Source organism: Epinephelus fuscoguttatus, linkage group LG18 (genome assembly GCF_011397635.1).
Source record: "Epinephelus fuscoguttatus linkage group LG18, E.fuscoguttatus.final_Chr_v1".
Lineage (NCBI taxonomy): Eukaryota > Metazoa > Chordata > Actinopteri > Perciformes > Serranidae > Epinephelus > Epinephelus fuscoguttatus.
Window position 1 is genome coordinate 28372721 of NC_064769.1, and position 12445 is coordinate 28385165.

Below are 12445 nucleotides of genomic sequence, written 5' to 3' on the forward strand. Positions count from 1 at the left end.
TGTATTAAATAAGCGGCTGCCTGCTGATGGTGCTGAAGACTGATTGATTAATTTGATTGATACCCATGACAGCTTATCAATCAAAGTCACTGAAGTGCTCCCCCTGCTGGACTCGCCTTGGATCATGGTTCAGGGGAAAATTAAAGTTCCCTCTCCACCCAAAAAGGTTTAAGTTTACTTTGATGTTTGACCTTTACATAAATGATATTTGCAATGTTACTGGTTTGTTAAAATTTGTCATTATTATTTTATTTATTGTACAATAAAAACTTATTTTGCTCTGAGGAGCTATTTAAAGATAGTGGAAAATCTTTCAAATCTAATTTGATGTCAATAAATTGTCTCAATATCAAGAAAACTACATGTTTTTGGGACATTGAAAAGAAACTGATGGGTATATTGAGTTAAAAATCTTTGATGTTGCCATTTAAAGTTTTTGAGACAAAATTGTTAGGGGTTGGGATTGAATTATTAAAACAAATGGGATCATAAATTAACAAGGGAACAAGAAGGCCACTCAGTGTTATCAATGCCTTCATCATCCAGGAACTGCCTACACACTCTGGCCACATGAGGCCGGGCATTGTCTTGCAACAGGAGGAACCCGGGGCCCACTGCACCAGCGTACGGTCTGACAATCACTCTGAGGATTTCATCCCGGCATTGAACAGCAGTCAAAGTACCCTTGGCTATGACCTGGAGGTATGTGTGACCCTCCAAGGATATGCCTCCCCAGACCATCACTGACCCACCACCAAACCAGTCATGCTGGTTGATGTTACAGGCAGCAGAACGTTCACCACGTCATCTCCAGACTCTTTCACGCCAGTCACATGTGCTCAGTGTGGATGTGCTCTCATCTGTGAACGGGGCACCAGAGGTAGACTTGGCAATTCGGGTGTTCTCTGACGGAGCTGCACGGTGCTGGGCTGTGAGCACAGGTCCCAATAGAAGACGTTGGGCCCTCAAGCCACCCTCATGGAGTCTGTTTCTGACAGTGTGGTCAGAAGCATGCACACCAGTAGCCTGCTGGAGGGTTCTGGCAGTGCTCCTCCTGTTCCTGCTCCCAGAAAGGAGCACATACTGGTCCTGCTGCTGGGTTGATGCCCTTCTACGGCCCTGTCCAACTCTTATAGTGTAACGGCCAGTGTCCTGGTATCTCCTCCATGCTCTTGAGACTGTTCTGGGAGACACAGCAAACCTTCCATATGGATGTGCCATCCTGGAGGAGCTGGACTACCTGTGCAACCTGATTAAGCTGCAGGTGCTGCCTCCTGCTGCTAGTAGTGACAAAGACACTAGCAGAACACCAAACTAGAGAAGAGTCAGTCAGGAAGGATAAGGAGAGAGCAACTGTCTGTGGCCACCACATGTAAAACCATTACCTTTTAGAAGGTTGGCTTTTGCCTCACTGCACCTGTTGTCACTTTCATTTGCACCAAAGCAGCTGAAACTGATTCACAATCACCTGTGCTCCCTAAATGGACAGACTGATATCCCTGAAGTTTAACTGACTTGGTGTTTCACCGTGATAATTAAGTGTTCCTTTTATTTTATGAGCAGCGTGGTCTCTGAAGTCTCAACATCTTCCAGTGTGAACTAATTAGTAGCTCACAAACCTGTGCTTTCAACACAGGTGACCCCTCCCCTCAATTAAGCACAGGTGAATCCAATCAGGCAGCATGTCTCATGTTAACTCCTGCTGCTGCCGTCATTTGTCACACCTACAGCTGTCAGTTAGTGTACACATCACTCAGTGTTGTCACTCCAAAGTGTTTAAAGAGTTAATGAGTTAATTAAAGACAGTAAAAGTGTGAATATAATTTATGCTGGTGTGTTCTGTATTAGCTGCTTCAACTAGCCAAGCCGTTACCTGACCATGAAATGTCACACCTAAAGGTCCAGTGTGTATTATTTAATGGCATATATTAGCAGAAATTGTATGTAATATTCATAATAATTTTGTTTTAATTAGTTTATAATCACCTGAAAATAAAAATGGGTGTGTTTTCGTTACCTTAGTGTATGTATGTAAGGAGCGGTGATCTGCAGAGTTCGCCATTTTGTTTCTACAGTAGCCTTGAAGAGACAAACGTAAACAGAAGTGGCTATTTGTGTTTCGCGTCAGTACTCCTACACGCAAACTGCAACCTCACCACTAGATGGCATTAAACCCCCTATACTCCCTCTCAGTACAAAAACATTACACGCAAAGGGATCAACGGCCCGCCCCATAATGCACTGCGCGGTGACGTCGGTAAGCACCAACGGGGATGACGTTTTTCTGTAGGCTAAGCACGCTCACTTATTTAGGTGTGGTTGTTGATAAAAACGATCGCTGCAAGTACTGCCATCAATCTAGCTCTGACTTTTTTGATTCTATTCCTAATATTAATCAGCTGAGTGAAGCAGATAGTATTTTTTGCGACCGCCCTATTACATTGAATGAAATCACTGACGCTATAAACCATTTAAAAGTCAATAAATCACATGGAACAGATGGCTTTACGGCCGAATTTTATAAGCAGTTCTGTGAACGTTTAGCCCCATTTCTAAAAGAAGTATATGCAGAAAGTACAGACAGAGGTTCACTCCCTCCTACATTATGTCAAGGTCTTATCAACCTCATTCCTAAACCTAAGAAGGATCATCTCATATTAGATAACTGGCGCCCAATATCCTTATTAAATAATGATTACAAAATTTTTGCACTTGTACTATCTAACAGGCTGAAATCTGTACTAGATACCGTAATAGATGAATGTCAGTCAGGTTTTATGCAAAACAGACATATTTCTAATAATGTAAGGTTAGTTTTAGATGTATTAGATTACTCAGATCTTATTCAAGATGACAGTTTTATTCTTTTCTTAGACTTTTATAAAGCTTTTGATTCCTTAGAGCATGATTTTATGATGGTGGCTCTAAGCAAATTCGGTTTTGTCAATTTCTTTTGTAAAGCAGTTAAAACATTATACATAAATGGAAATAGCTCTATTAAACGAAGTTACAGCACTTCTCCAAGATTTCCTTTAAAACGTGGCGTTCGTCAAGGGTGTCCTCTGTCTGTATACCTCTTCCTTCTAGCTGCACAACTTCTTAATTTACAGATTAAAGCCATCCCTTTAAAAGGCATTACTATCGCCAATAGGGAAATAATTATCAGCCAGCTGGCAGATGATACAGCCTTACTTCTTAAGGATACTTCTCAAGTGTCAGTCGCAGTCAAAATTATCCAGTCCTTCTCCAAAGCGTCTGGGCTCTATCTTAATCTTAACAAATGTGAACTATTACCAGTAAATAACTGTACAGTGTCCTAAATTTTTCACATTCCGATGAAAGATTCTGTCACATATCTTGGTGTTCAAATTGTTAAAGATAAGAAGCTCAGAGGAACCTCAAATTTTACTCCAATTATTGAAAAGACCCAAAAAAAGTCCTCAATCACTGGCTACGAAGAGACTTGTCTCTGAAGGGCAGAGTTCTGCTCACTAAGGCAGAAGGCATTTCGCGCCCAACCCATGCTGCTCAGTCATTGTTTGTTAATAATTCCATATGTAAATCTGTTGATAGGATGCTCAGTAACTTCTTATGGAAAAACAAAACACACTACATGCGAAAATCTATTGTTTTAAATGCATATGACAAAGGTGGACTAAATTTTATAGACTTCAGCTCTCTCAATAATACGTTTAAAATAAACTAGATTAAACAATATTTAAAAAACCCAACCTCTATCTGGAACTTTATCTCTCACCATGTCTTTTCTCATCTAGGTGGCCTAAAATTCATTCTGCTTTGTAATTATAGTATTCAGAAAATCCCGCTTAAACTCTCCAACTTTCATCAGCAGGTACAATTAGCATGGGCGCTGATTTACAAGCACAACTTTTCTCCAGAGAAATGTTATATTTGGAACAACTGTAGTATTTTGTACAAACATAAGTCACTATTTTACTTCTGTACAACTACTCTGAATTTCTCGCCCGGTACAATATACCTGTAACTCAAAAAGAATTTTCAATAGTTTTTGATGCAATCCCATCTGGTTTTTGTATGTTGTTTAAGAATGCTGACCACTCTCCACCCCTGTCATTGTCACCCCCCCGATCCATTAGAAACTTCACTGGGTAAAGTTTGCTTTTCTCTTAACAGAAGTATTAATTCTAAAATAAGAGCCTTGTTTCAGGAGGAATTGGTTTCTGTTCCTACAGCAACATTTTACTGGAGCAATTTTGTTAGTAGTATCAACTGGAAAAAAGTCTGGTCTTTACCACAGAAGTTTCTTCTAACTAATAAGGTAAAGCAAATTTCAGCTGATCCATAGATTCTATCCAGTCAAACACATTTTACAAAAACTGAAGAATGGCATTAATGTAAAATGCTCCTTCTGCGAATCTCTTCCCGAAACATGCTCTCATTTATTTTGGTATTGTGAATTTACTCGTGAACTGTGGAATGAGATTAATAAATTCATAATTATTAGTATTTTCCCAGATTTTGTCTTATACTATAAAAACGTTTTATCTGGCTGTTGTGACTACAGAAGTAAAGATGAGAACGCTTTCTTTCTTATTAATCTAATTCTACTGTTGGCTAAGTTTCACATACACAAGTGTAAATTCACAAACAAAAAACCAAATTCCTCTGTGTTTATAAAAGAAATGGAACAGTATATATCAACAATCTCCCCCTCACAGAACAAAAAAGCTACCAGAACCTTTAATATATGCTGTACTTATAAAGTGTTTACGTGAAATGACTGCCATACTCTCGTACCCCCCCCAACCTTTTTTTCCGTCTTCTTCACCTCTCATGTCTTTCTTGTTTACTTTTGATTGCAAGTGATTTGTTTTATATCTGTCATTTTTTGTCTGTTCAGCGCACCTTCGCGTTATGTTGTGTTCAAGGTTGCAGCAGCATACTTGTATTGTTTTTATACATATCTGTATGTGCCAGCAATTCTCAATAAAGTTTTTGAGAAAAAAAAAAACTGTTGAATTTTTCCTTGACTGCTGTAACACTGGAATTTCTCAATTATGGGATCAATAAAGGTGTATCTTATCTCTTGCCAACAGCCACTAGGGGCGCTGCCGCCATTTTGGACTGATGAGCTTGTACTGTTGCGCCCAGACAACATGCAAGATGTCAAGGAGAGAGGAGAAAAAAAGTAAAAGAAAACAGTGTAGTGCAATTAACTGCAACAACTATCAGTGGAACACCCCGCACCTGGCGTTTCCCGAAAGATCCTGACAGGTAAGAACTCCTGAGGTGTACGTTTTAAAGTGTTTTAATATCAATTTAATATGCCAGTTTTGGAGAGAACACACACACACACACACACACACACACACACATACATATATATATATATATATATATATATATATATATGTATACAATTTAAATGTTTACCCCATATCTGCTAGTTGTCTCAGAGTGCATCAGGGGAGGTATAGAGAGGAGAGCCCTGGGGAGAGATGCATAAAGGGGATGGAATTTTGATGTGAGTCATTAGGCTACTTTACCAGTATTCTTCTTCCTTTTATCTGTATCTGTGGCTTCCATTTGACTGGTTAAGAGTGGTTGAACCGTCCTGCCTTAGGTTGTCCCTTCATCTTCGTAGGAAGCATGATAGAGGACCTTGCCCATCATTGGATCGTATCCCTCACCACTCTACATGCTGCATGCAAGATTGGATTGAAGTGGGTATATGGTCCTGTTAAGTTGTCGCCTTTGTTTATTAGCAGCATGTTTTGAGGACAAACCCGTCTCTGGATCTGACATATACCTTGTCATGAATTCTTCTCCATATTCTATGACTCACTTCGTCATTGCATATAGTCATCGTCAAAACCAGGTCGCACTGCTGGGTCCGCGTATTACGGCCAGTGTATCAATAAGGAAGCCAGATAGGTCACATTCTTTTAGCCTAGGCCGCTTGAACAGACAGGTTATAGCTTAAGTGTCTCCTCCACGCCTCCTTTTTCTCCCCTCTTTCCTCTCATTCCCCCTTCTCTCCTCTGTCTCTCCTCCCATCGCACCCCCCTGCTGCTATTGTAACATTTTACTTAAAGTCAATAGGCCTATTAAGTCATGCTAAACGTAAAAAACTGTTTACTTCCTAGATTCAATTAATTTCATATTTTATTTCTCATAAAGTAGGCTTATAAAGAAGAAAAGGAAGGCAGTAGCAGACGCTTTTTTTAAGTTTAATTTTATTTATTTACTTAGCCTATTTTTTTTTTTAGGGAAAAAAACAAAACAAAAACTCACTAGTCTTTACTCTGAACCTTCAAAGCAAACTCTTTTCTTCTCCTCCTGCTCCCTCTCATCCTCCCCAATCCACATGACCTCGGCCACAAATCATTGAATATATTTTAATCAATTTATCCTTTTCTTATCAGAGTTTTTGGCGAACTTTATTCAGGCCAGTAGCACATCCAGATTTTTTTGTAGTTCTTCAGGTGATTTATACACGTATTTTTTTTTCGTTCTTCCAGACCCACAGTGTTGCTGGGAATCTCAACTGTGACTTCAAATTTGCCTCGTTCAGTTTCTTCCTGATAAGATAATATTCCTTTCGGATTTTCCTGAGCCTTGCTGAGTAGTCTTACACAAATCTAATTTGATCCTGGTCATCTGTCTTCTCATGTTTTCCCTGTACTTGAAGTATTTCTACTTTTGTTTGGTAGTTTGAAAGCTTAATTGCCACCATTCTTGGATACCTTGCGTTTACATTTTTGAGCCCCACTCTGTGCGCTGTCTGGACATCACGCTTGGACAGCTTTAACTTTAATTTGTCTGATATTAAGTTTACCACACAAGCAATCATATCTTCTCCTTCTAGCCCCTCCGGGAGATTTAGGATTAACAGGTTGTCACGTCTAGATCTGTTTTCCAACTGATCTATTTCATCCATTGCTGCCTCAAGTTTTATTTCTAGATGTTTAATCTTTTCCTTGTGCTTGTTCACTTGCACTCCCTGCTCATGCATATCTGTTGTTAAAGTCCAGATTGCGCTATCTGTAGAATCTAGTCTTTTTTGTATCGCTTGCAGTATGGTTTTAGTTTCTTCATTTGTTTCTAGAATTTTGTCTAGTTTTGCGTGCATGTCTCCTTGCTCACCTCCGAGTTGATCCATATGTTTGTTTTTCCGTGTGTTCATTACTCCTATGTTTGAATGATCTCTAAATATTTGAAGCTTATTGTGTGACTTAATCCACTTTTTTATTTAGTAAAATAGCCCAAGTATTTAGAGAAAGTTTATATAAAGGTTCTGAAATCGATTCTTTGTTGGTAGTTTTAATTAATGCATGTCTGCTTGCTCACCTCCAGTTTAATCCATTTGTTTGTTTTTCCACGTGTTTATTGTCCCTTTGTTTGAGTGATCTCTCAATATCTGAAGCTTATTGTGTTACTAAAACTACTTTTTTTATGTAGTAAAAATAGTCCGAGTATTTAGAACGAGTTTAAATTAGGGTTCTAAAGTTGATTATTTGTTTGATTGGTAGTTTTGATTAATGCATATCTGCTTGCTCACCTCCGGTTTAATCCTTTTTCCACGTGTTCACCTTTGTTTGAGTGATCTCTCGATATCTGAAGCTTATTGTGTGTCTTAAACTGCTTTTTTCGTTTAGTAAAAATAGCCCAGATATTTAGAGAAAGTTTACATTAGGGTTCTTTAGTCGATTTTTGTTTAGTTGGTAGTTTAAATTAGTTTTAGATCAGTGCATGTTCGGAGCTACTCACCACCCATCCGGCCGACGTTGCGCACGCGCCGTAAAAAGTTAACTGTTGCTTTTTATCTTTATGTCACTATCTATTACCATGCTGTCTTTTTGTTACTCACTTCCTGATCCTGTGTGTGTGCGTGTGTCTTTTTTGCTTGGCTCTGCAGGAGAAATCAGTGCAGAGCAGTCGGAAGGCAGCAGAGGAAGACTTGGAGTTGATCAACAGGGAGAAACAGCAGAAAATGAATGAACTGGATGTGGTGGTTCCTCTCAGACTGCACCAGGTAAAAACTCTGGTGCTCTGTTACAGATATATTTTAAGTTTTAGTTTTGTTTCTTCTTCAATTTGAAAATGAAAAGTCAATTTCAGATTTCATTTCATGATCTTTATGGATTTAGAGTCCTACTTTTCTTTTTTTTTTAATTTAATGTGCACAGAAATGAAAAATGAACTTTGAATTTGATTACATCCCAACCCTCACCTATGGTCAGGATCTCTGGGTAGTGACCGAAAGTATGAGGTCGCGGATACAAGCAGCCAAAATGAGTTTCCTCCGTGGGGTGGCTGGGCTCAGCCTTAGAGATAGGGTGAGGAGCTTGGACATCCAGAGGGAGCCCGGAGTAGAGCCACTGCTCCTTTGTGTTGAAAAGGGTTTGTTGAGGTGGTTCAGGGCATCTGATCAGGATGCCTTCTGGGTGCCTCCTGTTAGAGGTGTTCAAAGCACATTCCACTGGTAGGAGGCCCCGGGGCAGACCCAGAGCACATCTGGTCTGGGAACACCTCAGGGTTCCTCAGGAGGAGCTGGAAAGTGTTGCTGGGGAGAGGGATGTCTGGGGTGCTTTGCTCTGCTTCGGGTAAGCAGTTTAAAATGGATGGATGGATTGGTGGCCCTAGACTTCTGTAGACATACTCTGCTTGTGTCCCTTTGATAAAAACACAGGCTTTAAGTTTATTAATCCTAAAAAATTCTGTCTCCACTCATTAAAATTTTCCATCTTCTCATCTCCTGCAATTACTCTCCTCTTCCCTCCACCTCCTCTGTCGTCAACAGATTGAGCTTGTCACTAACGGTTCAGTGCCGTCTGACCTGAGCCAAGCATTAGTGCTCGATGTGACAGAGTTTAACAGGCTGCAGGAGCGCATCAAGCAGTTGCAGGTGGAGAAGAGCCAGCAGAAAGAGCTTAAAGCACAAAACTCACCCGGCAGATCAGGAGCTAATTAGGCGGGGACCAAAACACCTACACAGTTACTGTAAGGTGAGAGGTAACGCTCACTAATAGCACTTTGTCAGGAGTTATTGTTGTTTTTAAGTTTAAAAAATACTTGTTTTTGACTACTGTTTGTTCATAATCAACAGCCTTAGAAGATGAGGGTGTTTTTATTTTGTCTTTACTGAACGCAGCTCTGTAAAGTGTGAAGCCTCCTCGTCACTTTTCCTCTCATCATCAAGTTTAAAACTGATCTTAAAAAGAAACAGTCAACATATGTAGAGATGCTAAATGTGGAGTAATGTGATCTCTTTTCTTGCTTTTAGTTAATGTCTAGCAGCCTCAAGAAACTTACGTGGAATTTTTACTTCTGCGTTGAATCAACACCATACCTACAGCGTAGGCTCTGCATCAATGTAGAGCCTACGCCGTAGCCTACACCGTAGGCTGACATGCAACTCCCCATAAATGTAACATTTTGGCAAAGTAGACCTGTCTATTTTTGTCAGCTGAAACAAACCTTTAATTTACTTTAATTTTAAACATAAGAAAAAATAAATTGTTAAAGACAATAAAGCCTCCCCAAAATAGCATTTTAAGTCTTGTGTGCGATTTATCCTGGCTTCATATGAGCAGAGGAAATCCTCGCTCAATGCTAGGCTAATTTATACAATGTAAAATGTTATAGGCTTGTGCTAATAACGTTAGCATGTTGTATTTGTTTGGAAAACATGTTTATTATCAGACAGTTGTTTTGTCAGTGAAACTTGTGAGTTGTAATGGAGCCGGATTTTGTAACGTTACCTTTGTTAAATGTTGCTGTTGTCCCTGGCTTCATATGAGAAGAGGAAAAGTCCGCTAGCTGCTAGGCTAATTTATACAATGTAAAATGCCATAGGCTTGTGCTAAAAACATTAGCATGTTGTATTTGTGGGGAAAATGTGTCCAGATAAAGACACGTGAATGCTGCAAGTTATAGTGAAGCTGATTTGTGTACTCGTGTTTGAAATTGTCTCTATTAAGCCATGTTTAATGTGTGTTTAATGTGTGTTTGAGTCATCTAAACTTTACAGCACTTCACAGAAACCCCGCTGCCAACTAGTGTTATGGAGGTGTAACTGCAGAGTGACACAGACACACCACCGCACAAGTATAAATGCTCACAACAGTGTAGGCAGCGTGCGTAGGCTACGGCATAGCGTTATAAGTATAAATCCTGCTTAACTCTTGTCCGCTTAATTATTAACAAGTAAAGAGAGAAAAAAACAAGAGCTACTATAGTCAATAGCTGAACTAGACAAACATTATGCATTGACCCCAACTGAAATGCAGACAGAATTTAAGCTCCTATCAACAAGGGAGGCAGAGATATTGCTACTCGAAACCCGAGACATCTTATAGATCCTTTTAGGGCCAACGTCACAATGTTTTTTGCAAAAGTCTAATAACCCAAGAGGAAAATCCCACTGGTTCAGGTAACCGGGCAATGTTGACTTCTGTGATGACCTAAAAATACTGAATAGAAACCACTCCTCGGATTGCTCAATCGCTGTTCATTACAACAACGGTTTTTCATCATGCCCTGAGGCCAAGTGTGTGTTGTGAAATACCATAACAACTTTGTTTCATGAATGAAGTCAAGTCAGGTCTTAATTATTTTGATTGCCCAAACATGTTTGTGATTGTTCATAAGAATGATGATGCAAAAAAAACTTGGAAGAGTCACTTCATGGAAAGATCTTATTTCAAAAGAAAGCAAAAACTGAGAAAGGAGCTGTGGGTAGTGAATACTAATTACAAAAAATAAAATAAAGGTTTGTAAAACCAACTGATCTGGTCAGCAGGACACAGAAGACAGCTGTGGACTTCCAAGGAAAGCAAGGCATGTTTATTATTATCTTTGCAGGTAGGGTCAGTTTAGAGCACTTAATATTTTGGTTGTCTTGTCCAGTTTGTATCTCTGATCTTCATGTAAGAAACTGGATTACAACTAAAGCTCAAACTGCTTTTCTTAGGAATTAATTAAAAACTCAAGATAGTGTTTTCATCCTTTAGGGGATGAACACAAACAGGTTGTTTCTAAGCACTCCTCTTTCAGGAATGAAGCAATAAACCACTCCCTCTTTGTTCAAAAGCTCCACAATATTCATTATCAGTGAGAAGTAAAATGGCACAGCAAGGAGATCAGATTAGCCCGAGAAAACTCTGCTGTTCGATCTGTCTGGATCTATTGAAGGATCCGGTGACTATTGCCTGTGGACACAGCTACTGTATGAGCTGTATTAAAAGCCACTGGGATAAAGAGGATCAAAGGCAAATCCACAGCTGTCCTCAGTGCAGACGGACCTTTGTACCGAGGCCTGCTCTGGTGAAAAACACCATGTTAGCAGATTTAGTGGAGGAACAGAAGACGACAGGACTCCAAGCTGCTCCAGCTGATCACTCTGCCAGACCTGAAGATGTGGGATGTGATTTCTGCACTGGGAGAAAGCGGAAAGCTGTCAAGTCCTGTCTGCAGTGTCTGGTTTCTGCCTGTAAGCAGCACCTCCAGCCTCACTATGAAGTTGTTCCATTAAAGAAACACAAGCTGGTCGACCCCTCGAAGGAACTTCAGGAGAACATCTGTACTCGTCACAATGAGGTGATTAAGATTTTCTGCCGCACTGATCAGCAGTGTATCTGTTATCTGTGCTCCTTGGATGAACATAAAGGCCATAACACAGTCTCAGCTGCAGCAGAAATGAGGAAAAAGCAGCAACAGCTCAGCATGAGATGGCAACACATCCCTCCGAGAATCCAGAACAGAGAGAAAGATGTGACGGTGCTTCAGCAGGAGCTGGAGGCTATCAACCGCTCTGCTGATAAAGCTGTGGAGGACAGTGAGAAGATGTCCACAGAGCTAGTCCAACTTATTGAGAAAAAAAGGACAGATATGAAGCAACGGATCAGATCCCGGCAGAAGAGTGAAGTCAGTCGGGTCAAAGAGCTTCAGGAGAAGCTGCAGCAGGAGATCACTGAACTGAGGCAAGGATGCAATCAGCTGCAGAAGCTCGTACAAACAGAGAATTACACCCAGTTTCTGCGGAGCTACCCCTCACTGCCAAACCTTACCAACTTTAAGGAGTCATCCAGCATCAAAATCCGTCCTGTGCGACACTTTGAGGATGTGACTGCAACTGTGTCAGAAGCCGGAAAAAAACTAAAGGACACTTGTAACAAGGAATGGAACAAGATCTCAAAGACAGTGACTGAAGTGGATGTTTTACTTCCTTAAAATCCCCAGACGAGAGCTGAATTATCATAATATGCAGTTCACAAGAATCGGTTCGAACTTGATCCAAACACAGCAAGCATGCAACTGGTTTTATCTAAAGAGAACCGAAAAGCAACACTGATGAGAGATGAACAGTCATATCCCAATCAATCAAGACAGATTTATGAGCAGGTCTCAGGTTCTGTGTAAAAAAAAGTCTGACGGGTGGACGTCAGTACTGGGAAGTGGA

General features: G+C 40.2%; 1 protein-coding gene across 1 annotated transcript in view; it reads right to left on the bottom strand.

Annotated features, from left to right (window-relative positions):
• Nucleotides 1-12445, bottom strand: part of npr2 (natriuretic peptide receptor 2) — a 113715-nt gene that overhangs the window by 99212 nt on the left and 2058 nt on the right. The gene's annotated exons all lie outside the window — the stretch shown is intronic.